This window comes from Narcine bancroftii, chromosome 2 (genome assembly GCF_036971445.1).
Source record: "Narcine bancroftii isolate sNarBan1 chromosome 2, sNarBan1.hap1, whole genome shotgun sequence".
In the NCBI taxonomy this organism is placed as follows: Eukaryota; Metazoa; Chordata; class Chondrichthyes; order Torpediniformes; family Narcinidae; genus Narcine; species Narcine bancroftii.
The window spans coordinates 174,288,931-174,316,762 of record NC_091470.1 but is presented as its reverse complement, the minus strand read 5'-3'; the positions used below and the strand labels follow the sequence as shown (position 1 = coordinate 174,316,762).

Sequence of the window (27,832 nt, the reverse complement as noted above, 5' to 3'; positions counted from 1 at the left end):
ATCTGATCCAATCCCAGCACAGCAATGGAGTGGAGGATTGGTGGGTGGATGTCAGGCCTCCACCTCCTTCCCCACCCCAGATTTCAGTACACAGGCAGGTATCAGGAGCCCAGCACTGAAGAGGGGGCGGGGACTCTGCCCTACTGGTAGCCCAAAAGCAGCACGTACCAAGCCACCAAACCTAACCTAATCTGCATTGCAATTGTTCCAGGGACTTGGGAAAAGGCAGCAGCTAAAGGAGACAAGACTAAGTGCAGGAAGCATCAAGAGGTCTGCAGGCGGTGGAATCAAGCTCATCAGCAAGAAGACCTAGTCCATCAGATTATAAACCCATCTACACAGGCTGATTGGACAGTGGACTGGAGAATATCTTTATGGACATGTGGACACAGGTAGCTACAGGTGGGGCAGAGACAGGTGGGGTGGGGACTGCCTGAGTGAGGAAAAAGGAGAGTTCTCTCCAAGAGCAGTCATGGACACAGAATATTGAACATAGCACAGTACAGGCCCTTAAGCCCTCAATGTTGTGCCAACCTATATATTCTTTAAAAATTGTACTAAACCCTCCCTACCCCATAACTCTCTATTTTTCTTCCATCCATGTGTCTAAGAGTCTCTTAAATGTCCCTAATGTTTCAGCCTCCTCCACCATCCCTGATAAGGTGTTCCAGGCCCCCACAACTCTCTGTGTAAAAAAAACACCCCTAAAATCTCCCCTAAACTTCCCTCCCTTCAGTTTGTTCATATGTCCTTAGGGGTTACAGACAGTGCCTTTTTAACAATCTATGCCTCTCATAATTTTGTAGAACACCAGTTCATGAAATGAGCAGCAGGGACACAAATTGTCCCACGGAGTAAAATCTCACTGATCAGGCTGGCAGAAAACAAATGGGCCTCAAGGATCCAAAAACACCAGGTGACACTAAAACAACAGTAAATTCTTGTTTGGTCCACCTTTAATAATATTTCATCAACCCCAAGAACTGATCGAAATCAGACCTGCACCAGCGTGAAGATTTGCCTTTCAAGTTTGATTTTTTTTTCATGGAGAAAAAACAAATTGCTGGAGGAACTCAGTGGATCATCCAGTATATTCCACGTATATATTTGATTATGCAGCGAGCATTGATTGCAGACAAAGTGCTCTTCTGCATTTCCTTTAGTGGCCATATTAGAACAGATGGACGCAACTCCATCAAAATAGCAACACACTTTTCAAACAGCCTCAGCATTCACTCCCAGAAGACACAACATTAAAAAAAAATTTCAATTCAAACACAGATAAAGTCAAGTTTAATAGAGGGAAACATTACATTTTGATTAATTTTCCTACTTTTCCTTTGAGACGGTGGGGTGATGGACGGGTCTAGGTAGGGTCAGCAAGGCCAAGGAGGTCAGGCGCTGGGAGTAAGATGGGGGGGTGATGGACTGATCTAGGTAGGGTCAGCGAGGCCAAGGAGGTCAGGCGCTGGGTGTTAGATGGGGGGGAGCGACGGGCGGGACTAGGTAGGGTCAGCAAGATCTAGGAGGTCAGGTGCCAGGGGTTAGATGAGGGTGGAGAGGGGCAACAGATGGGGCTAGGTAGGGTCAGCAAGGCCGAGGGGGTTGCGCACTGGAAGTTCGATGGGGGGGGCAATGGATGAGGCTAGGTAGGGTCAGCAAGGCCGAGGAGGTCGGGCTCCGGGAGTTAGATGGGGCAGGGGGTGACGGATGGCCAGGGCTAGGATCAGCCAGGCCGTCGGAAATCGCGTCGGGCTTAGGAGTTAGATGTCGGGCTTACTCAGGCAGCTCTTCAGCGGAGGCAGGATCAGCAGTCCGATCGGCAGACAACAAGCACAAGCTGAAAGGCGATGATCTGCATTGGGCTCAGGAGTTCGATATTGGGTGGGTGAAGCGAGGACAGTGGCGCCCCCTTCAAATGGCAGCCAGGGCCCTCGATATGCATATGCTTCCATGTGTGACACATGGTTTAATTAGTCTTCACCAAGGCCATCTTTGATGACGACTGTTTATTGACTACCCTGACAAAGTCCCAGGTAAACCCATCCCCAAACCTTGAGACCTCTGCCCCTTCTGCACCTGGAACCTTGACTTCTCATCTAACAGACCACAATCAGTGAAGAAAGGCAGCCACATCTCCAACATGATCACATCCATTAACGGTGCCTGCGAGGCTCTCGACACCGCCCCCTTATTATACCCCCAAACACTGCTCCAGTCTCATGTTCACTGGTGACACTGCAGTCACACAGCAAATGATGATGAGAATATTGAATCGTGTAGTTAATTTGGTCTTTCTGTGAGCAGGTGGTCTATAACATTCTTCAAACTGTATAATGAGCACAATTTGCAGAGTGTGGAATTACAATGGAAAGGAAAACAATTTGCTCAGAGCAAGGGCAGCATGAGAGCTCTGCTGTGGGGTTCATTCAGGAGTCTGATGGCTGCAGGGAAGAAAACTGCCTTTAAGTCTGTTGGTGCATTCGATCCCACTCTTGTTCCTTCTCCCCGATGGGGGGAGGAGAAGAGAGTGCATCCAGGGCGTCATAAGTCCTTCAGGATGTTGGCCACCTTTCACCAGCAGCAGGAGATGTCGGTGGAGTCAATGGAGGGAAGGAAAGTTTGTGTAATGCTCTGAGATGAATTCGCGACCTACTAGGTTTCTCTCACGTACCACACTGGGCCCCAGCAAATGCAGATTTACCTTAAGGACCACCTTCTGTAGCTTCTGATCCTGGCCAGCTCCCATCCCGGACGGAATACAGGAAAGAGACTGAGATCTTAATGGTCTGGTGCCAAGATAACTTCGCTCAATGCCAGTAAGACAAAGGAGCTGATCATTGGCTTTAGGAGGGGGAAGAGCCCACTCTCCTTTACCACATTAATGGCTCTGAAAAGGTGACAGTAGGTTCCTTCAAGTTATTGGGCATAAACATTTCTAGCAACTTGACCTATATCAGCCTGAGGAAAGCTCTCCAAGGCCCATTTTTCCTTTGAAGTTCAGCATGGCCCCAACAAGTTCTCCAGAGCATCTGGCCCGCATGTATTACAGCATGGGATGGGAGCTGCTCCCCTGAGATGGGAGGAAGCTGCAGAAGGTGGTGAATGCAGCTCAGAATCTCACACAAACTTCCCCTCCTTCAACTTCATCTGTCGGGCCATCTCAGGAATGAAGTTCGATCCCACCCCAGCCATGCTCTCTTCTCCTTCATCCATTTGGGGAGAAGGTTCAAGAATGAGCTCACACACCATAGGTTCAAAGACAGTTTCTTCCCCAGAGCCATCAGGCTTTTGAATGAACCTCACCTCAGCAGGCTTATGCTGCCCTCGCCACATATGAACTCTGCGCCCTATAGGGCACTCTTCTTCTCCTACTTTGTGCCTCTGAAAGCATGTTAGAGTTGATTTGATTGGATGCCTGATGAGCCAAACCCTTTTCACCATACAAGGTCTGATGTGACCATCAGTGTGCACCTTGAGTTGCTCAGTCTCACTCATAACTAGCTCTTCCTTAAGGTCATTCTTGTAGCATTCTTGGTGACTCATGTTATATCATGGGGCACAATGGTACAGAGCCAGTGACCCAGTCTGAATCCATCGCTGTCTGTAAGGAGTTTGCACGTTCTCCCCATCATTGCTTAGATTTCGTCCAGGTACTCCAGTTTCCTCCCATGTTCTAAAGATGTACAGGGTTAGTAAGTTAATTGGTCACATGGGTGTATTTTGGTGGCGGGGACTCATGGGCTGGTAGGACCTGTTATGGAGCTGAACTACTTCAACATTCTAACCTCATGTTATGAGCTGGGCACTGAAGACTCTAGCTCCAAATGAGCTGAGATTTGTACAGGTCATGGGGTTGGGGGGGTGGGTGAGTGCAGGAGGACAACTGTGAATTAGATCAGGTGAACCTTGAGGGGATTAAGCAGCTTGCAAGATGAAACAGGGTGTGGACAGCCAACATTCGCAAGGAGGAGAAATTGCTGGATCGAATGGAACACTGGGAAGTACACAGTCAAGTTTATCGTGACACAGCAGGGGTTGGAATAGGAATTGAGGTGTTAAGTGCAAACACATGAAAGATGATGGCTTCAGTTCCTCATGAGAGCTACCAGTGGAGGCTGCAACTTATCATGGAGACATGGAACAAACTCCAGAAGCAGAGGTGTTAACATGGTGAATCTATGGAATTCTTTGCTCATTGAAGCAGTGGAGAATACCTCAGGAAATAGCTTTAAGTCAAGATTGGATTGAATTTGCATACAAAGGGGTATGGGAGAAAGGCAGGGAGGTGGAGATGAGCCTAACATCAGACCTCATTGAATGGCAAAGCAAGCTTGATGGCCTGAATGGCCCTCTCCTGCTCATATTCCTTTTGTTTTTATGTTCGAATAGGACAACAGTGATGGGAGGAGGAGTTGCCCTATCGGCCCTATGAGTCTACTCCACCAGTCATCAAGTTCACGGCTAGACTTCTGCCGCACCTTTATATTCCATGTCCTTTCATGCCCATAAATCTATGCACCTTCAGCTGAGCTTCCAGGATGGAGATGGACAAATGTTCACCCACCTACAAGTGATGATATTTCTCCTCTATGCTTTCTCAAACTATGAGCCAGGGGAACACTCTCCCTGCATCAAAACGTGTTAGGCACTGAAAATTCTGCAAGTTTCAATGAGATTTCCTTCCATTCTTCACTCATGCACTCCTACATGCAGACACAATCTTCCCCTCTCTCCCATCCAAAATCCCTTTCCTTCATTCTCCCAACCTCTACCTCCTTTCCCCTATCTCTCCCACAGTCACCCTCTCTTTCATCTGCCACCCCACTCCTTCCCTGTCCCGTTCCCCAATACACCTTCCTGCCTGTGGCACTGTACTCCTCCCCCTGCCCCTCTGTCCCACCATTTTGTTCAGACACTTGCCCACATTTTGCTCACACCTTGATGAAGGGCTCAAGCCTGAAACATTGGTTAGTTATCTTTATCTCTGCTGTTTGACCTGCTGAGTTTCTCCAACATTGTGCTTTTACTTCAATCACATTGTCTGCAACTTCTTCGATTTTTCTCATGCCTACATTTCCGCATTTTATCTCTCTGATTGAGGTCTCTTCCTGATCCCAGCATTGGGCAGTGGAAGACTGCACCTCATGAGAGCTGGGGAGAGTCCTGCTGGCCGTGCGATGTTGTTTGACAGCAAGCAGGTAATGGCATCCTGGCACCCAAATCAAGGATGGGATGATCCTGGCCAGTGGAGGTAGATTCAGCCGGTGGGATCGGGAGCTTCTCACGCAGATCCAAAAGTCCGACCAGCCCCAGGGCCCCTCCTCCACATCTGCTCAATAACTAATTCGGTCTGGAATTCTCTTCCATTGGGGCAATGGAGACTGTGGTAAAAGAGCAGTGAACAGGTTTTCAGCTGTTGGTGGAGTTCACCAGGAGAAGTGTGAGGAACATCTCTCTAGTGCTTTAGCTCCTCAGCCTTCAGTTTATGAACCATTGAGCACACAAACACAGCCTCAAACTGACCAGCCTCGCCTCTTATCAAGATTTCCCTGATGTTGGAGGCACCATTGGGATGAGATAAAACCTTCCATTCAAGGGACAACTTCATCAAGCCACCATCAGGGAAATAGTGGTCAATGGGAATGTTGGTTAAAAGGGCAAGGAAATTAGTGGTTGTGAAGAAAATAAACTTCACAACACTGGTAATTTATTCTAATTCAGAAAATTCATCATGTCTCACAGCTTGGAGACAGACCCTTCAGCCCAATGCCCACGCCCAGTCACACTTGTCCTACCTGCCTCCATTTGGCCCAGATCCCTCTAACCCCTCTTCCCCATGTATTTGCCCAAATAGTTCTTCAACAATGCAATTGTACCTGCCTCGACCTTCTCATCCAACTGCCTGTTCCACACACCCACCGCCCTCTGTGTAATAAAAATGTTACCCCCTCATATTCCTGTTAAATCTCTCCCCCTCATCTAAAGCTGATGCCCTCTGGTTCCCGATGCCCCTGCTCTGGACAAAAGAATCTCTGCACTCACCAAATCTATTCCACTCATGACTTTGTACATCTCTGTGAGATCACCCCCTCATCGTCCTGCATACCAAGGAATAAAGCCCACGTCTGCTCAATCTCTCCCTATAGCTCAAGCCTCTGAGTCCTGGCAACATTTTCATGAATTTCTTCTTCACCTAGACAATATCTTCCCTGTAGCACGATGACCAAAACTGAGCAGAATATTGAAATAGGGGCCTCATCATGTTTTTATACACCTGCAGCAAGCATGACCTCCCAACTCTTATACAATATTCTGACTGATGATAACCATTGTGCCAACCCCTTTTGACCATCCTATCTATCTAGGGCTCCACTTTCAAGGTACTATGTACCTGTACTCCCAGAACCCTCTGCTCCCCAGATCTTTATGTAGGCCCTATCTATGTTAGACCTCTGAAAATGCACACCTCGCATTTCTATGCATTAAATTCCATCAACCACCTACTAATCGAATCAAGATCTTTTTGCAACTGTCTTCAATATCTACAATACTAGACACTTTAGTGTCAACTGCAATTCATTGATAGCGATGAGAAACAATAATGGGCCCAGCACTGAATCCTGTGGCACACCATTAGCCACAGGGTTTGATAAAACAACCTTCTACCATCACCCTCTCCTTTCTTCCATGAAGCCAATTTTCTGTCCATTCTGCTCTCTCTCTCTCTCTCCCTGGATCAAATGCAATCTCACCTTTAAGAGCAGCCCACCGTGTGAAACCTTATCAAATATTTGCTGAAATCCGTATATACAATATTTACAACCCTGCCCTCGTCAGTCCTCTCGGTCACATCTTCAAAAGACTCATATTTGTGCGAAATGACCTTGCAGTTACAAAACCCTCTTTCTAATCAACTCTTGACAATCCATGTGCATGTACATTTTCCAGTGCGACCATACTCTTTAATAACCTACCGACAACTGAGTTAGACTCACGGCCCTGTAGTTCCCAGGCTTTTCCCTGCAGCTCTTCTTGAACAGAGACACAATATTTGTCTCCTTCCTGTATCACCCATACTTAATAATAACTCAAATCTCAGCCAGGTTGCTTGCAGTTTCTTCTCTGGCTTCTCATGGTGTCCTTGGAAATACTTTATGAGGCCCAGGAGATACGCATCAGGATATTCAGCACCTCCTCAACTGTAATACATTACCATTGGCATCCCCGCTCCCCAGTCCTCTTGGCTTTCTCCACAATAATACAGAGAAAACTCGTTGAGGCCTTGCCCATCTCCTATGGCTCCAGAATTGACCACATTGATTCCAATAGAATCCCATTGTTTCTGATTACCTTTATCTCCTTTATAAAACATGAAACTACAGCAAAGTACAGGTCCTTCAGCCCACAGTGTTGAACCAGCCTGGTAACCTACTCCAGCAACTGCATAAGCTTCCATTTTTCTCAGTTTCATGTTCCATCGAATTGCCAGCAGAGCAATTGCAACCCCCGCTCTCTGTGTGAAGAACTTATCTCTTAAATCCCCCGTACGTATTCCTAACCACCTTAAAACTATGCTCCCTTGTGTTAGCCATTTCAGTCCAAAGTAAATGCCTTTGGCTATCCTCACGATCAATGTCTCTCATCACCTTATGCACATCTATTAGGTCACCCCCTCATCCTCCATTACTCCAAAGAGATAAGACCAAGTTCACTCAACCTATCCCCAGAAGACGCGCTCTCCGATCCATCCTTGTAAATCTCCTCTGCATCCTCTTTATAGGATCCATATCCTTCCTGCTGAGAGATGACCACAATATTTCAAGTGTGATCTAACTTAAGGGTCTTATTTGGCTGCACATTACCTTGTGGCTCTTGAACTAGATCCCATGGCTAATGAAGGCCAACACTCCATACGCCTTCCTAGCAATGCTGTCAACCTCTTCAGCAGCTTTCAGTGCCCAAGAGACACACCCACCTCCCCACCCCCACCCCAGATCTTGCAGTTCCTCCCCATGTCTTATCATTCACATTGTATTCAGCCTTCAGATTTGATCTACTGAGATGAACTACTTCACATTTTATTAGGCCCAGGAGATACGCATCAGGGTATCATCATCTGTGACCTCTGGCAACCTTCCAAACTATCCACACCACCACCGAATTTGTAAATCCACAGCCTTACTAACCAACTCTTCCACTTCCTCATCCAGGTCCTTAATAGAAATTACAAGAAGGAGGGGTACCAGAACAGATCCCGTGGAACACCACTGGTCACTAAACTCCATGCAGAATACAAACCTTCCACATCCACAAAGCAAGGCCTCCTTAGATTCCATTCCTCCTGACTTTCTGAATGAGCCTTGCATGGGGAACCTTATCAAATGCCTCACTGTCATCCATATTTACTACATCCACTGCTCTACATTGATTAATGTGCATTGTTGCATCCTCAAAGAATTCTTGATCTTCCCCTGTCGAACCATGTTGACTATCCCCAATCAGATTATGTCTCTCTAAATGCTTGTAAATCCTCTCTCTCAGGATCTTCTCCAACAGCATCAAAATAAGATTCACTGGTCTATAATTTCCTGAATTATTTCTACTCCCTTTCTGGAACAGGGGAACAACACTTGGAACCCTCCAAACCTCTGGCAATTCTCCTGTCCCCAGTGACGATACGAAGATCTCCAGTGACGATACAGCAATCTCCTCTCTCACTTCCCACAGTAGCCTTGGGTAAATTCTCCCCCAGAATTTGTCTAACTTCATGATTTTAAAAATGCCAACACATCCTCTTTGTTAATGTCAACACACAGAAGGACCTCAGTCCGATTTAAGTCATCCTCACAATTGCCAAGTTGCTTTTCTCTGGTGAATACTGAAGAAAAGTATTCATTACGGACCTCTGCTACCTCCTCCAACTCCATGCGCATGTATCCACCATCGCCCTGATGCGTCCTATCCTCACACATCTCATCCTCTTATTCTTCAGTGCCTTGCAGATTTCCTTAATCCTGCTGACCAAGATCTTCTTATGGCCCTTCTAGCTCTCCTAAGTCCTTTCCTGGTAATCTTGTCTGTCTCTAGAGCTCGATCATTCCCTACCTTCTTAAACCTCTTGTAAGTTTTTCTTTTCTTCTGAAATGGATTTTCAGCATCCCTTATTCACCATGGTGCTTTCACCTGACCATCCTTTCCCTGCCTCAATCGAATATACATGGGCAGAGCGCCACTTACACCCAATTAACCTACAAACCTCAGAATATTTCAAGCGTTGGGAGGAAACTGGAGCCCTCATGGAAAATTAACAACAATAACACAACACCCCCTACTCTGTAATCTCCATTCCTGCCTTTCCAAAAGGGAAAAGCCCCAGCTTGCTCAGTTTTGCTTCATAATCCAGGCAGCATCCTGGTAAATCTTCTCAGGACCCTCTCCAAAGCTTCCACGTCCTCCCTGCAATCAGGCGATCAGAACTGAATACTCGAAATGTGGTCTAACCAGAGTTTTGCCAAGCTACAATAAACCTCACAGCTCTTGAACTCAATCCCCTGACTAATGGAGGCCAACACACCAGACAATTCCTTCAACACCCCATTAACTTGCCCAGCAACTTTGGAAACACTCAACAGGACAGGCAGCACCCGTGGGGGCGGGGGAGGGAGAGAGAGAGAGAGAGAGAGAGAGAGAGAGAGAGAGAGAGAGAGAGAGAGAGAGAGAGGGGGGGGAGGGAGAGGGAGGGAGAGGGAGAGGGAGAGGGAGAGGGAGAGAAAGAGGGAGAGGGAGAAGGAGAAGGGGAGAGAGAAAGAAAGAGAGAGAGAGAGAAATTTAAGCAGTGATAATGGAAAACAAAGGGAATATCTCTGATAGGATGTACCAGGTGACAGTCAAGAGGCAGTTAAAATCAATTTAAGCTTCTTTGTCTGTGTAATTTTTTGCACAGTATGTATAAAGAAAAAACAAAAGGGAAAGAAATGGATCCAAAATAATAACAGGCAGTAGTGGGAGAGAGGGGGGATGAGCATGTCATCAGAAGTTGGAGAGTTTGGTATTGAGTCCGGAAGGCTGCAGCCTGTCCAAACAGAAGATGAGGTGTTGATCTTCAAACTCACATGCAGTGACAATGCAGGAGGCCACAGACTCTACACAGACACAGAGGCCAGAGTGGGGGTGAGATCCCGAATTGAAGTGACAGGCCCAAGATGGCAGTGCCTGTGTTCGGCAGCAGCCACAGGGGGTGGCAGATTCTGGCGAAGCGGAGGATTGGCGCAGAGGACCTGAAAATGGGGAGACCACCCTCCCATTTAAGAAGATGAAGCAGAAAAGACGACCCATGGGATAGTGATCAGGGCGGCAAACCAGGAGCAAACCAACGGCTCTGCAGCTGAAGAACACAGCACCTCCAATCTTTGTGTCATCTGCAAACTTGTTAATCCAATTTACCATATTATCATCCAGATCATTGATATAAACAATGGCCCCAGCACCAATCCCTGAGTCACACCACTGGTCACAGGCCTCCAATCTGAGAAGCAGCCATCCACCACTACTCTCTGGCTTCTCCTGTCCAGCCATTGTTAAATCCAGTTCACTACTTCACCATGAATACCTAGCATCTGAACCTTCCTGATTAACATCCCCTGTGGGACCTTGTCAAAGGCCTTACTAAAGTCTATGTAGACAACATCCACACCCTTTCCTTCATCAATTTTCCTGGTAACCTCCTCAAAAAACTATAAGATTAGTTAAACACAACCTACCATGCACAAAGCCAAGTTGACTATTCCTAATCAGTCCCTGGCTATGCAAATAATTGTATATCTGATCTCTTACAACACATTTACCTACTACTAACGTCAAGTTCACTGGCCTATAATTTCCAGGGTTATTTTTGGAACCTTTTTTAAACAGTGTGAGCTACCCTCCCACCCTCTGACACCACACTCGTGGCAAAGGACATTTTAAATATTTCTGCCATTTATACTCCTCATTTGCTCCATTTTCCCTATACCTGTTATGTACCTTCTCCTTCTTCCAAACTAGATCCCCAATATCCCTTGAAACCAAGGTTCCCTATGCCTGCTGGCCTTGCCTTTGATCCTGACAGGAACATACAAACTCTGTAATCTCAAAATTTCACCTTTGAAGGTTCTCCACTTACCTTGCACCTCCTTGCTGAAAACAACTCATTCCAATCCACATATTATAGATCCTTTCTAATTTCCTCAAAATTGGCCTTTCTCCAATTTAGAATCTCAACCCAAGGCCCAGACCTAGCCTTCTCCATAATTATCTTGAAACTAATAGTATTATGATCACTGGACCCAAAATACTCCCCTACACATACTTCTGTCACCTGTCCTGTCTCGTTCCCTAATGGGAGATCCAGTATTGCACTCTTTCTAGTTGGTACTTCTATATATTGATTTAGGAAACTTTCCTAAACACATTTGACAAACTCCAAGCCATCTATCCAACCCTTTTACCAGGTGGGGTTGTGGCAATATGTATATACTGTTCTGTGCTGTCCTGTGTATAAGTGGCTGGCTTGCCCACTGATGACTCGATCTCTTGTAACCTTTCCCCTGTGACCTAGCCATAAAGATTGACCTCCCTACCCCCTTTCATTCATTCAAGCACATGGAGTTTGGCCAGCTGAAATCTAATGTCTATTAAAGCCTATCGCTCTCACTCAGTCTTTAGAGTAACTGAGAGTGCATATCAGGGGTCCCAGTCAATTTGTGATAACAGTTAAAATCTTCTACTATCACAACCTTATGTTTCCTGCAGCTGTCTGCTATCTGTCTACAGATGTGCTCCTCCAATTCTCGTTGCCTACTGGGTGGTCTATAATACCATCCCATGAGTGTGGTCATACCTTTTCTGTTCCTCAGTTCCACCCATATACCCTCAGTAGATAAGCCCTCTGCTTTGTCCTACCTGAGTGCAGCTCTGGCATTTTCCCTGGCAAGCAATGCCACTCCTCCCCCTTTCATCCCCCCTGTTCTATCGCAACAGAAGCCAGTCCTGCCCCTCCTGTCACCAAGTTTTACTAATGGCCACAATTCCATGTGTCAATCCATGCTCTAAGCTCGTCTGCCTTTCCTACAATACTCCTTGCATTGAAATAGATGAATTTAGAACATTTCCACCACTTCTAATGGTGCATGCAATTTTCACAACATCTTTTCCCTCCTCTATCTGCTCGGACACTCTGGTTCCCATTCCCCTGCAAATCTAGTTTAAACCCATTAGAGCAGCATTAGCAAACCTTCCCTCAAGGATATTAGTTCCACTCCAGTTCAGATGCAGGAACAGGTTCACCTTCCCTGGATGGGAGCCCAAGGATCCAGAAGCCTGAAGCCCTCCCTCCTACACCATGTCTTTAGCCTCATGCTAAGCTGCATCCTCCTCCTATTTCTAACCTCCTGAGATCACAACCCTGGAGATCTTGTTCTTCAACATAGCACCTAACTCCCTGAACTCTCCTTGCAGGACCTCCTCAAGTCCTTTCTTCCCTTCTTAGCCACAGGACCAGACACCGTGCCACAGACCTGATCGCCGGGGCTTGTCCCTGGTATGTCCTCCCCTAACAATATCCGAAATGGTATACATGTTATTGTGGGGAATAGCCACAGTGTGCCCTGCCCTGCCTGACTGTTTCCTTGCCCTCTCCTGACTGTCACCCCTCTAACCCTCCTCCTGCCTCCAAGTGTGATTGTGTCCCTGTAACTCCTGTCTATCACCCCCTTGGCCTCCTGAATGATCCAGAGTTCATCTAACTCCATCTCCAGTTCCCAAACTCAGTTTGTCAGGAGCTGCAGCTGGATGCACTTCTCGCAGATACAGCTGGTCTCCCGTGTTCTGCAAGAGGAGCATTCCCCTGTCTTGGCTGCCATTCCCATAGTCTATGACTAAAGGAAAAATATATGGTATATAAAACCTACCCTTACCTGGGCCCACTTGCTGAATACTTTGTTTTCCTTGAATATGGTGGCCCTTTCTTGCTTCAACTCCTGCACTGCCACCTCAGCCTCTTGAGTCAAAAGCTTGGCTCAACCTACTCCAATGATGTCCACTCCCTTCTCCCTTATCTTATGGCATCTTTCTGAAGGACCTTATCACATTCTTCTGGAAATCAAAGTACACTACATCCACCTGTTCCCCTCTAACCACTGTGTCTGTTATATGCTCAAAGAACTTCAGAGAATTTGTCAAATATGGCCTCCCAATGCTGAATCTGTGCTATGACTGTCTGATGGAACAATTTCCAATTTCTCTCCAGATAGAGCTGAGCTCATCCCATTGGCCTACATTAGGTCCAATTAGCTGAGCTCATCCCATTGGGCCTACATTAGGTCCAATTAGCTGAGCTCATCCCATTGGGCCTACATTAGGTCCAATTAGCTGAGCTCGTCCCATGGGCTTACATTAGTCCATACACCGTTTAATCTTCCAATTCATGCTCATGTCTCAACTTCTTTTAAATGTTGCAACTGTGCTTCTCCATGAAAAGAATGCCCCCTTCCACCTTCAAACGTCCACCTTCACCTCAGCCTTCTACGTTCCAGGAAGAAACCCACCTCATCCAGTGTCTCCATCTATTTCAAACCTTCCAGTCCCAGTAACATCCTTGTGAATCTTTTCTACATCCATCTTAGTGATATTTTCCCTGTAGCTGGGTGACAAGAACTGCACACATTACACCAAGTGTGGTCTCACCAATGTATTGTCCCATATCCTATATCATTCGCCTCAGCTCCTTCACTGCAACATACCTCCTCTGGGATCTCTAGGGCATTGATGGATCCTTAGGACACTGGGCAGATCCCTGGTGTACTGGGGGAGAGGACAGATCTTTGGGATGCTGACAGATCTCTGCGAGACTACACTTGGGTCTCTGGGAAACTGGACACATCCCTGGGGGACTGATGGATCTCTGGAAGATTAATAGATCTCTGGGAGACTGGACATGTCCCTGGGAGACTGGACTTGGATCTCTGCGAGACTGATGGATCTCTGCGAGACTGACACATCCCTGCGAGACTGGCCTTGCTATAATTCCTCAGGATGGCAGCACACTAGTTCTCCGTAGCCAGGCAGCCAATTCTCTCCCTGGGTCTGAATACCCAAGCACGGGCACTGTGGCCAGTAACCAGGCTTTCAAAGATTAAGCCATGTCTGTCAACCCAATGGATGAAGCACCAGACTGAGCAGGAACAGGAGAACAGGAACATCTCCATGTTTGGAACCATAAACAGAGCTTTCAAATGGGACTCAAATCCAGGATGCTGCCAGCAAGCTGAGTTGTGAATCTGGCACCCAACCTGATGACACTGGACACTCTACAAACAGTGCAGGCCAGCATTGGACTCTGTCAGCAGGAGGTCACAGGTGCAGAGCTTATGAAGCCACTGCCTTGCGATTCCAGAGACCAAGGTTCGATCCTGACCTCAGGCACTCTGAGGGGATGTTCCACATTGACCCTGTGAGCACATGGGCTTCCTGTTTTCTCCCACAGACATGATAGGTTAATCAGCCCCAGCATATGTAGTGGAATCTGCAAGGAGTTGATGGCAGTGTTGGTGGGGAGAATCAGTTCCAAGGGAATCTGAAACTCTGTAAACTGGAAGGGACTCAATAGGCTGTTTAGCCTCTTAATCACAACAGAAAATGAAATTACATGGAAATTTGTAGGGGACCATTGAAATACAAGTGACATGCAAAAATATGGACAAAAATTCTGTAACTGTGAATAGCTAAGTGAGTAAAAGGACCTGGTTTCCAAAAGACATGAAGTTAAAGATGGCACATTTCTTTAATATTTTAAGCAAGATTACTTTTTTTGTTTCTATCTTTTACAGTTTCAAAATAACAAAAAAGGAAAAGGGCCCAGAGAAAAGATTGGGCCCCCTGCAGAGTCAGTATTTCAGTAACATCCCTTGGGCAAATATCACAGATTGTAAATGCTTTCTGTAGCCAGCTGAGAGTCTTTCAATTCTTGTTTGGGGGATTTTCGCCCATTCTTCCTTGCAAAAGGCTTCTAGTTCACTCAGATTCTTGGGCTGTCTGGCATGCTCTGTTCTTTTGAAGTCTATCCACACAGATTCGATGGTGTTTAGGTCGGGGGACTATGAGGGCCATGGTAAAGCCTTCAGCTTGCACCACTTGAGGTAGTCCATTGTGGATTTTGATGTGTGCTTAGGATCATTACCCTGTTGTAGAGCTATCTTCCTCAGCTTTTTTTGAGAGACGGTGTGATATTTGCTTCCAGAATTTGCTGGTATTTAATTGAAGTCATTCTTCCATCTACCAGTGAAATGTCCCCCGTGCCACTGGCTGCAACACCACCCCAAAGCAGGATCGATCCACCCCTGTGCTTAACAGTTGGAGAAGTGTTCTTTTCATGAAATTCTGCCTCCTTTTTTCTCCAAACATACCTTTGCTCATTGAGGCCAAAAAGTTCTATTTTAGCTTCATCAATCCACAGGACTTGTTTCCAAAATGCGTCAGGCTTGTTGAGATGTGTTTTTGCCATACTTCTGATGCTGAATTTTGTGCTGAGGATGCTGGGAAAGTTTTCTTCTGAGGATGCTGGGAAAGTTTTCTTCTGATGACTCTTCCATGAAGGTCATATTAGCTGCACATTCTGCTAAATTTTCCTGAAGGTCTTCTGCTGTCAAACGGGGGGTGGGGGGGGTTTGATTTTCTAGCAATCCTACGAGCAGTTCTCTCAGAAAGTTTTCTTGGTATTCCAGGCCTCAACTGGACCTCCACCATTCCTGTGAATTGCCATTTCTTATATACGTTACGAACTGAGGAAACGGCCACCTGAAGTCATCTTGATATCTTCTTATAACCTTCTCTTGCTTTGTGGTCATCTATTTTAACTTTCACAGTGCTAGGCAGATGCTTATGGTGGCTGAACAATGGGACAAGGTTTGAGGAGTCGGGGTGATTATAAAGCTTTGAATTTTTCATCACCAAGCCTTTCCTAACAAGGACTGTGAGCATACCTTGGTAAAAGTTATCTGAGAGCTCAAACCTCTTGCGGGCTGCCCAAACTTTTTCATAGTGCTCTTTTCTTTTTTTTCCCCATTCTATAATTGTACTAAACAAAAATAATACACTAATCTTGCCTAAAATGTGGAAAAGAATGTGTCATCTTTAACTTTATGACTTTTGGAGATCAGTTCGTCCTCTACTTACTTAACTATTCACAGTAACAGAAAAGGGTGCCCAAACTTTTGCCTACCACTGTATATGTTATTCATTGACAGGATGGGACCAGCCTCCAGCCAAAAGTAACCAGGATGCTGTCCATGTGGTCACCTCCCACTCTCGGTTCGAACCAGAATGACTAGGATAGTCCCATAGCCTGCCCAAGGGCAGTGGTTAACGCAGTCATGAACCAGTTTTCTCATTATACTCTCATTCTCAAGGAAGCATAATGCACTTTGTCACAAAGGGTCATCTTTGTAACCCACAACACGCAGGCCGAACCACAAGAACCAGGAGCACAAATGTGGTATGTAATGAAGTGATCTGTTCCTGGTAACATTGGTCAGCTCACTGTGTTGGACCCTGCTGTTTGTACCTAATGAGATCAACACATCCACCAGAGGTGTGAGAGTGCCCTCCAGCCCAGCACTCCTACATACTGCCGCAGGTCTGTGAACAACCTGATTATCCCATCTATTTGCTGGGAGTTAAACAAGGCTTAGCACATGAGCAGCGATTGTCGACTCTTGGATTGTACTCATTGGAATACATAAGGATGGGAGGTTGGGGGGTGTGAACCTCATAGAGGCATTTCAGGTGCTGAAAGGCCTTAACAGAGTAGATGTGGCAAAGATGTTTCCCAGGTAGGGGATTCTAGGTCAAGAGGGCACAACTTCAGGATAAAAGGACATCAATTTAAAACAGATGTGGAAAAATGTCTTAAGTCAGAGGGTGGTGTTGCCAAAGGCAGCTGTGGTCGTGAGGTCGATGGGTGTATTTAAGGCAGATATTGATGGGTATTTGATTAGTCTGGGCATCAAGGGTTAAGGGGGGAAGGCCGGGGAGTGGATCTGGTCATGATGACGGAGCAGACTCGATGGGCCAGTGGGCTGACTTCTCTTTGTGAAATTCTGTGAACTTGCTCTGGACATTAGGAACATAGCGTCCATCTTATGTTGCCTGCCGTATCCCACCCACCATGCACGGTGCTGGATGTAACTCCCTAAAAGAGCTGCCCGAGGAACTCAAGGGGCCAGACAGCACCAGAGGAGGTGGTGCCAATGCTTTGTATTGAGACCCTGTATCAGACTCTCACTGCTCCGGATGACAGTGCCTGCAGTCCCCTGTGTCTCCCAGAGGAATGACTGTGTCAGGCAGAGGTATTTTTCGGCACCAGGAAGCTCCCTTTTTTGGGAACACCTCTTGAAAAACTGGTTGTTAAAAGCATCCGAATGGAACTGTGTCCCCCTGCAGGAGCAGAGTCAGGGTCAGATAGGGCAGAGGTCAAACCATACCTGCAGTCTGCAACCCCTCTGGCTCAGAGTAAAGGCAGTCAACAGAGTAACCAGCCTGTCGCGGGAACAACATGTGATTAAAAAGCACCGGCTTCCGTAGTCACTTGAGAAAGGAAGAAGCCGTGAAATTACAGTTGAAATTTAACCTGGCTGATGATGTCACAATATCTGAATTTCTCAGTAAGAATCAAGCTGATTGGTGACATCAGAGGATGGTTCTAGGGCAATAGCATCCATGAAACTGGACAGAACCAGCGACACATTGGCCTGGTGAGTGAGAGTGGTGCAATGTTCTCCCAGCTGGCTCCCACACACACTCTGTCCACTGCACATCTACAACAATAACCATCAGTTCCTCTTTTCTCTTGCTCTCCAGGTGAGGTTTGTGACAAAAAATGAATCAACCTCAATTTTCCACACACAAGCTTGAAATTAGCTTGAAAAAACAATTAGCCAATAACTCACAAAAACTCCAATTTTCAATCCGAAAGGATGAGCCCCCATAAAATGCTACGAGCCCAGAGGACCCTAAAACCCAGCAGCAATAGATATTCACCTAGGCAAATGGTTGCTTAAACAAAAGTTACTTTTAATTATCTTTAAACATGAAAATAGAATCACACTTTAACTTATCACTATTGACTTAACTAACCTAACTTAACCTCCTTCTAATTCTAAGCGCACTTGTGTGTAAGATCAGAAAAGTTATTTGATTCACAGTCCAATCTCACTTCTCATTCCTCCAAGTTCACTGGTTGCAGGCAAGTATTACACTGTGCACAGAATTTAACATTTATAAAGTTCACCAGGCTTTGGTGCACTAAAGATAAATGGTTACCACTCAGGAAGGTTCTTGTCGGTTTTCAGAGAGAAATTTGTTGTTCACTGGATACCCACAACTGATTTCTTTTTTAATCAGCCACGTCAGTGTCTTGCTGAAGAAACTTGCCCTCTCAGGATTCTCCAGATGATAACCTCTTTCTTTCAGGTCACCTCAGAGTTCCATCTTGTTTCTCTTATTTCAAGTGAAATATTAGACAGTTAGTCCTCTCCTCTTGCTGACCAGGTTGAACTAAGCACTCACAACCCATCTTCCAAATGTGGTTTTCCACAAGCTTGCCAGCTTGTCCTGTTCCAGTCCCAGTTGCTGCTGCTGATTGTAACACTGTAGATCTGATCTGTGTGTGTGTGTGTGTGTGTGAGTGTGTGTGTGTGTGTGTGTGTGTATGTGTGTGTATGTGTGTGTGTGTGTGTGTGTGTGTGTGTGTGTGTGTGTGTGTGTGTGTGTGTGTGTGTGTGTGTGTGTGTATGTGTGTGTCTCTCTCTCTCCAAGAGAAACACTGCTTGTAAAACCACATGACCCTCCCAGAACAGCAAGTTCCACTTCAGACCAAAAGTGGCTTCGATAAGTTCTTTCATCTGTTGCCTTTTTGTAAACAACAATCCGTTAGTGAAGTTTCTTGGACACTCTCCAAAGCTCTTGCAGAGACTCTTGGCACCAGCCTGTCTAGCATGAGCAGAGCTCCAGTATTTTAAACTGTTTTAAACTGTTCATATGTGGCCAACATTAAAACCTGCCCCAATTTATCTACCCAAAACATATCTATATTCTGTCACACTGCCCCACCTATCTCCTGCCAGCCCCTGCATCACCCCTACCTCTAACCACTTTATTTTGGCTCTCTCCCTCTCTGCTCTCTCAATCCTGATGCAAGGTCTTGACACAAAGATTACTGATCCACTTGCACCCCACAGATGCTGTTCGACCTGCTGAGTCCATCCTGCAGTTTGTTTGCAGCCTGTTCAAACACCCTGGCAAATCTACAGAACCTGAGATAACTAACATGGTGGCAAAATCAAAACACGTGCAGATATTGCAAATCTGAAATAAAAACAGAGAAAATGCTGGAAACGCCCAGCAGATTGGGCAGCATCTGCGGAGGGAGAAATGGAGTGTGCATTCCTGTCTGTATCTCAGCCCTACAGCAGGAGAGAGGGAAACAATATCTCCAGGTGGAAGTCCAACATCTCAGGACTTTGTATTTCACTTAGTGTGGAGTTTATTATCTCCTTCTGGCCCACAAGCCAGTGCTGCCCGAATGACCAGTGACCTACTAATTACAGCCAATTAACCAACAACCTATGTTTTGAAGGGTGGGAGTTTCTCTTCCTGAAGCATTCACTCTCTTCTCTCGACCAACCTGCTGAGCTTTTCAAGCAATCTGTTGATTTTCCTTCAGATTTCCAGCGTCTCTGTTTCTGTTGTCCTCTGAACCCTCGAGGCAGCAAATTTGGCCAAGTGATTAGCTCAACTCCTTTACAGCACAATCATTTGGGACCAGGGTTCGAATCAGGCGCTGTCTGTAAGAAGTTTGTATGTTCTCCCCGTACCGGTATGGGTTTTCCTCAGGTGCACTGATTTCGTCCCACTGTTCGAAGCATGTTGTAGGTTAATTGGATGCAATTGGGCAACACAGACTCATGGGCCGAAATGGCCTGTTACTGTGATGTATGTCTAAATGTCCAAACCCAGTTCAATCGCTGTCCTTTATTCTGAGTACTTGTGGTTCAGCTAACTGTGGGTAGTGGTTAGTCCAACGCAGAGCCCACCTAACTGACAAAAGACAAAGGAGGAAAAACCCAACACCAATCCCAACCAACCAATTTTCCCTTGCAACCGCTGCAACCGTGCTTGCCTGTCCCGCATCGGACTTGTCAGTCACCAACGAGCCTGCGGCAGACATGGACATACCCCTCCATAAATCTTTGTCCGCGAAGCCAAGCCAAAGAAAAGAAGAGAAGAAGAAAGAATTGGGCAGCATGGGCTCATGGGCTGAAAGGCCCGGTTACTGTCTAAATATAACTTTAAATTTTAAAATTTAATTCCCCCAGTGGAAGGCTTGCACTGATGTGATTCCAACAGTGGACTAGGAGCTCGACCCTGCAGAAAGACGATGCAAAGGTTCTCACAGTGAATTCACACAGGTCACCTGCAGACAGTGTTGCCAGATGCCCCAAAAATTTAAAGCCCAAGCAGGCGTGAAAACCAGATCAAATATAGATTCAATTAGAACAGTACAAGTACAAAGCCAAAAATATGCATTTATTAGTGTCCAACCAGAAGTTAAAAAATAGTGCTGTATACAAATAACTACGTGTAAATAAAAACAAGTGCATTCAACAAGCAAACAGCTCTAAAAGTACTGACAGTACAATGTGGGTGGCAGGACCACTCAGCGCTGGGATTTAAGGTTCAGCAGACTCACAGCTCTGGATTCTTTTTATTGTGGAAGATTCTCTAACAAGCCCTGAATTACATGCAGATAAATTGACAAAAAAACAATCCTGTGTCTAAAAACAATGGATATGAAAAAGTCTTACACAAAGCTAGAAAAACGGAGAAATCAAAGTTGCTGTGTTCATTAAGCTCAGTCACCTGCTGCATTATTACATCATAATCGGTGCGCGCTGGAAGGGAGGCTGGAGTCAGAGAGAAACCTCTGACGACACCATTTCCCCATGTCTGCCCTGCCACATGGCAATACAAGTGGGGCCGGTTCGCCATGAGGATGTGCGCTGCCACACAACACCCCCCCCCCCAGAACCGGCTATGCGTCTTGTCGTTTTGGCGGCCAGCCCCGGCACTTGGGCGCAACCGTCTGCACTGGTTGTGATAAGTCCAGATGGGTCACCTTCTGGTGGTCCACCATAAAAAGTTCCAGGGTGAAAGTTCCGCCAGACTGGTGCAAGACTTTGTATGGCCTTTCGTGCAGTTGCTGTAGCGGTGCACCTTGTGTTCCCTCCGCATGAAAACAAACGGGGCCAAGTCGAGGTCTTTGGGGAGATGAAACGGCCGGGTGTCGTGGAATGCCGGGATGGGGGAGCTAGGAATACTAGTCTCCTGTGTAGGTCCGTCAGCAGGTTTTTGTCGGTGGGCGTGGTGTCAGGGTCTGGGCTGAAAAATTCACCTGGCAGGGAAAGCGGTGCGCCATAGATCATCTCCACTGCTGAGGCTTGGATGCCATCCTAATCCTGAGGAGGATCCGGGGTAGTTCGTCCGCCCAGCGATGCCTTCAGGTGCCTGTGGAACCTCTCCACCAACCCGTTGGACTGTGGGTGGTATCCTATGGTATGGTGGAGCTTGACCCCCAGAAATTTTGCCATCTGAGTCCACAGGGCAGATGTGAACTGCACCCCTCTGTCGCAAGTGATGTGAGCCGGGACTCCGAAACGGGCGATCCTTTGGTTGACCAGAGTCCTGGCGCACATCACTGCAGAGGCCTCCTTAATCGGGATGGCCTCTGACCAACTTGTTGCCTGGTCCACCACTGTGAGGAGGTAATGAGGCTTCTTGGACACTGGCAGGGGCCTGACAACATCAACGTGGATGTGTTGGAATCTACGAACTGCTGGATTGAAGTTCTGGATGGGGGCTCGCGTGTGTCGCTGGACCTTGGAGGTCTGGCACTTGGTACAGTTCCTGGCCAGTTCTGCCACCTCCTTCTTCAGCCTGTGCCACACAAACCACTCCGCAACCATCTGCACGGTTGTCTTTACCACTGGGTGAGCGAGGTCATGGATCAGACTGAAGACCTTCGCCATCCAGTGCAGCGGGACCACTGGGCGCGGCGTGCCTGTTGAGACATCGCAGAGCAATGTGTCCAGGTTGCTTGGCATCCTTGAGCTTGAGGCCCTAGATGGCGGTCCGCAAGGCCTGCATCTCCACATCGTTCCTCTGTGCCTGAGCCAGTTGCTCATAATCCAGGCCAGGTGCAAGAGTGTTGATGGCTGGATGGGAGAGCACATCCGCCACTATATTGTCCTTGCCGGTCCTGTGTCGGATGTCAGTCATGAACTCAGACACGTACAAGAGGTGGCGCTGCTGTCTGGTGGACCACGGATCCTTGGCCATCACCAGTGCTTGAGTGAGGGTCTTGTGGTCAGCTGGCTCCTGGTCATGCCACCTGGTTGAGGGCTGCCTCATTCTACCTCTTATTGTGCCAGAGGGCATCCACACGAGCTGCTGCTCTCCTCAGGTTCGAGAAGTCTTCATCTGTGAGGAGCAGCTGGATGTCCTCTGGCATTTGTTCCAGGAAAAACTGGCGGAAGAGAAAACAAGGCTTGCGGTCTTCCGCCAGGGCCAGCATTTCGTCCATCAGTGTCGACGGACTACAGTCCCCAAGCCCATCTAGGTGAAAGACCCTGGAAGCCCATTACTGGAGAGTTAGCCCGAAAGTTCCAAGCAGCAGATCTTTGAGGGCGGTGTACTTGCCAGTAGCTGAGGGAGTGGTGGATGATGTCATCCACCCTTGCTGCTGTGTCTTGGACCAGAGCGCTCACGGCATGATAGAACATGGTGGCATCTGAGGGGATGTTGCGGTGTTGAAATTGTGTTTCGGTCTGCCCGAACCACGTTCTCGGTCGGTGGGTCCAAATGGGGGGAAGCTTGATGGAGACAGCATTAATCTCTGCTGAATCCATGGTGTTTTGAGTCCAGAAAAATGTCTAGGCTCGTTGGGGTCACCACTGTGGTGGTGTGAGCAGTGGAAGAAACACAGCCACCATGTTGAGAGTCATTAAAATTCAGCGCGCCCCAATAAGGGCAGCATGAGCTCAGTCACCTGGTGCCTGTGACGTCATAATCACTGCCCAGGGTGCACACTGGAAGGGATGCTGGAGTCAGAGAGAAACCTCTGATGGTGCCATTTCCCCATGGCTGCCCCATCATGTGGCGATACAAGCGGGGCCGGTTCGCCATGAGGATGTGCACAGCACACAATCATACAGCTGATAGCAACTGTTTTTTTTGATTCAGATTAAAATCATAAATTATCCCTATCAAATTTATAGCAGGATCTTGAAGAAATTCAAAAAACTCCTAATTTGCAGGTATCCAAATAAATTATATTTGGGAAGTTTAAATGTAAGAAATATTTGTTTGAATGAAGCTAATTTATTATCAATAAATAAATCTTGAAAAGATTGTAACGTGAATAAAAGCTCTCACAACTGGAGGGAGAACAAATGCTTTCATTAGCTTATAACTGAAGGTAGGGTCTCTCAGAGGTCTTCCGAAGGGTTCTGGGCTTAGGTGGGAAACCAGGGTTATATGTGGGCAGATGGGGGCTGGGCCAGACATCAGCACAACACCCTACCAGCAAATCACAGTTCACTGCATTCACCTTCCTGCAGAATTTTGGGTGTGGATGAAGACAGAGAACATGGGTTCAGAGAAGTCAAAAAATATACAGTTATTTACAAATTTACAGATTTAAGCAGTCCGGGGTTCTGGAGATCCTGGTGAAGCACCTTAGCAGGGAGGAGAGGTGGGGGTACTCCACGTAGGCGTAAGTGAGATTGGCTTGGAGCAGTTCCACCTTTTCCACGAGGGGATCGGTCTTGCTTCTCCTCCCGTGCTTCCTGTGAAGGACTGGACCAGAAGTGGAGTGTAGTTCCCGATGCCGACCTTCTTTTGAAATTGAATAAGAGCTCGTGAGGAGTAGCATTGGTCGTGGTACATAGTAGCGACCGATGGAGTGGAGGGCCATAGGAAGGACTTCCTGCCAGCGTGAGTCTGGAAGGCCTTTTTATTTCAGGGCCAGTTTGAAAGCCTTCCAGACCATGGTGTTCTCCTTTTCAACCTGCCCGTTCCCATGGGGGTTGTAGCTAGTAGTCTTGTTGGATGTAATACCCCTCACCAGCAGGTACTGACGTAGCTCGTCAATCATAAAGGATAACCTTAAAAAGAATCCAGAGCTGTGAGTCTGCTGAACCTTAAATCCCAGCGCTGAGTGGTCCTGCCACCCACATTGTACTGTCATATTCACTATGAATATAGCTGGGATACCAAAGGGCGAAAATTGAGTCCAGGGCCTTCATGACTGATGAAGTGGACGTGTCTGGACATGGGATGGCGAATGGGAAGCAGGAGTCCTCATCAATGATAGAGAGGAAGAATGTGTTCCCATTTGTGGAGGGGAGAGGTCCCTTAAAATCGACACTGAGCCATTTGATCAGGTGCACCTTTTTGGGATGATAGAAATGTGGCTTGCACTCCACACAGACCTGGTAAGACGTGGTCATTTCCTTGATATCTTCCATGGAGTAGGGCAGATTGTGCGCCTTGACAAAATGAGCCATGCGGGTGACCCCTGTCATTATGCAGAGACCAGAGTTGGCCGGTGTGTGCAGAGGCACAGCTTCCTCTGGATAAGGCATCTGGAAGGTCATTAAGGGCTCCTGCCCAATAGGCCATGCCATAATTGTAGGTGGAGAGCTCGATCCTCCACCAAGCAATTTAGTCATTTTTGATTTTTCCCCTCCTGACATTATTAAACATGAATGCAACAGAGCGCTGGTCAGTGAGAAGTGTAAATTTCCTACCAGCCAGGTAATGTCTCCAGTGCCTCACGGCTTCTACAATGGCTTGAGCCTCCTCTTCCACAGAGGGTTCTGGAGCTCGTGGCCTTCTAATGTCCAAGAAAAAAATTCAACCAGCCTCTCCACCTTGTTGAGGGTAGCAGCCAGGGGTACGTCCAAAGCATTGTTTTCCACTTAGAAAAATACATTCTCGTCCACCACGTGCATGGCAGCTTTTGCAATGTGGTTCCAGAGGTAGTTAAAAGCTGTTTGGGCTTCAGCTGAGAGGGGGAAATTAGTGGCTTTTAAGAGGGATTCAGGGATCCATTGGGTGTATATTGAAAAACCCCCAGCATCTCCTCAAAGCCTTTGTGGTCATGGGAATGGGAGCTCTAACAGGGGGCGCATCCTATCGGAGTTGGGGCCAATAATGCCATTCTCCACCACGTAGCCAAGGATAGCCAGCCATTTAGTTCTGAACATGCACTTGTTATAAATGAGTTTCAAGGCTTTCGCCACAAGCAGAAAACTCTGGAGGTTGGCATCATGGCCTTCCAAGGTATGGCCACATCAAGGTAGAGGAAAGTGGCCTTTAACATAATCTCGTCCACCATTCTGTCTGTCTGCCTCTGGAAGATAGAAACCCCATTAGTAATACTGAAAGGGATCTTCCAGAATTGATAGAGACGATCATTAGCCTCAAATGCCATATATGATGGTTCTCGGAATGGATTGGCCAGCTGATGATAAGCAGTTTTCAGGTCGATGGTTGAAATGACATGATACTGCGCAATATCATTCAACAAGTCTGAAATTCGAGGGAGGGGGTATGCGTCCAGGAGTGTGTACCAATTAATGGTTTGGATATAGTCAATTACTAGCCTAGACCTGTTTTCCCCTTTTTCACCACCACTTGCGCTTTCCATGGGGTGGTGCCAGGTTCGACGATACTTTCATCGAGCAGATGTGTCTCAGACTTTAGGAAATCTCAATATGCTGTGCTGTACCTCCTGCTCTTGGTAGCAATAGATTTGCAGTCTGGGGACAGATTTGGGAAAAGAGGAGGGAGATCAATATTCAATGAGGAGAGGCTGCATGTGGGTTCTGATTTTAGTGGCCCTCCATTCCGAACCGTTACAGAAGGGATGGGACCAGAATACTCCAAGGTCACACTTTTAAGATGACAGAGGAAGTCCAGACCCAACAACACCAGAGCACATAATTAATCAAGTACATAGAGGTGAGTCTTACAGAATTAAACCCCCCCCCCCTCCTTCAAACGACAAATGTTGTTGAATATGCATAGAATCCGAATGAGACACAAGGAATATACGATAATTAGAAGGATATATCTTTAGTCCCTGAGTCTATGAAGCTTTCAGTAGAGCCTGTGTCGATTAGGCATTTAGGCATTTACCTTCACAGTCACTATGGAGTTGCTGAGCTGGTGAAGTCTGTTCTGATCTAGGACCATCGAGGCCAGGACCCTGAAGACTCTGTACTCCTCACTTGAGTGGCCCCCTCTGTCCTGGGTTGCCCTATGTGGGTAAGATGGCATAAATCTCGATGGCTGAGCTCTTTCCTCCTCTGGGTATGATAGCGTCAAGTTTGAATTTGGGTCATGGCAAGATGGCCGCTGAGTCTTTTCACAACATTTCTTCACCACCATCTTCTGTCGGCATATCACGCAGCAAGTGGGTTCGGGTGAATTCGGGGCAGACGGCTTGAGGGTGGAATTGAATCCAGGAGCAGTACAGTCCACAGGCTTCCCCTCGCGCGACAAACCCTCACCCAAAGCCCTTTCTTGCCACAGCTGGAACATACTGAGTCTTTAGCTGGGCAATGAGATCAGGGATGCTCTTTAAATAAATTATTATAATTTTCTGTAATCGTAACATCAAGGTAATTTCATTGATTTTTATCTGTTTTAAAAGGAAAGCTAGTAAAATAAATAAATTAGCACAAATGAAGAGGAAAAAATTGTGAGGTCGTGCTTGTTGGTTCATTGTTCATTCGGGAATCTGATGGCGAAGGGGAAGAAGTTCTTTTTTTACCGTTGGGCGTCCATCTTCAGGCTCCTGGATCTCCTTCCTGATGGTGGCAGCGTGAAGAGGGCACGGCCTGGGTGATGAGGGTCCTTTACTATAGAGGCTTCTTTCTTAAGACACCTTAAGGGAGTGAAGCCTGATGCCATGATGGGGCTGGTTGAGTTCACAACCCTCGGTAGCCTTTTCCTGTCCTGTGTATTGGCACCTCTGTACCAGAGAGTGATGCAACCAGTCAGAATGCTCTCCATGGTCGGTAGAAAAATCTCCTCAAGCTCCACCTGACTCAAGTTCAGCCTAACTTGAAAACTGGTGTTCGTCCAAAGCACCCCCAATGCCATTCTGTTCACCTGCAGGTACCTCACTGCGTGTCTGATCCCAGACACCAGATCACACTAGCACACCCCAGCCTATACTCTTTCTTGGAGGTCCAGCAACCCAGGTCTGATACCAACCACTATCACTGTCTGTGTGAAGCCATTCCCCCATGTAGCAATGATGGAGGCCAATTGGAAGATGTGATCAGGTGAACTCAGAGCATTTTTTGTCCAGATTAGGGCAACCAGTAACCAGAGGGAATAGGTGCAAGGTAAGGGTGGAGAGATTGTACTCAGAGGGTGGTGGGTGTCCGGGATGTGCCAGAGGAGATGTTTGAGGCAGATACTATTGCAACATTTCACAAAAAGTTGGCAAATCCATGGATAAGATGGGTTTAGAGGGATGTGGGCCAAACATTGGTGGGTGGGCTATTTTAGTCGGTATGGGCAGGTTAAGCCAAAGGGCCTGTTACCATGCTGTCTGCTCTATGGCTCAGTGAGTGGGGAGTTCATAGGAATGTGGGGGCAATAAAATGGGTTTCAACAAGCATCATTCTTGATCCTTAGACAAGGTCATCTCGATGGTGGTATT

The 27,832-nt window shown here is 46.9% G+C and overlaps 1 protein-coding gene across 1 annotated transcript in view; it reads right to left on the bottom strand.

Moving 5' to 3' along the window:
• LOC138754624 (proproteinase E-like) overlaps positions 1 to 17,663 on the bottom strand; it is a 62,426-nt gene extending 44,763 nt beyond the window's left edge. Inside the window, exon 1 of the mRNA XM_069919166.1 lies at positions 17,520 to 17,663. The gene's annotated coding sequence lies outside the window, so the exon portion shown is untranslated. The remainder of the gene's footprint in view (positions 1 to 17,519) is intronic.
• Positions 17,664 to 27,832: the final 10,169 nt, after the last annotated feature.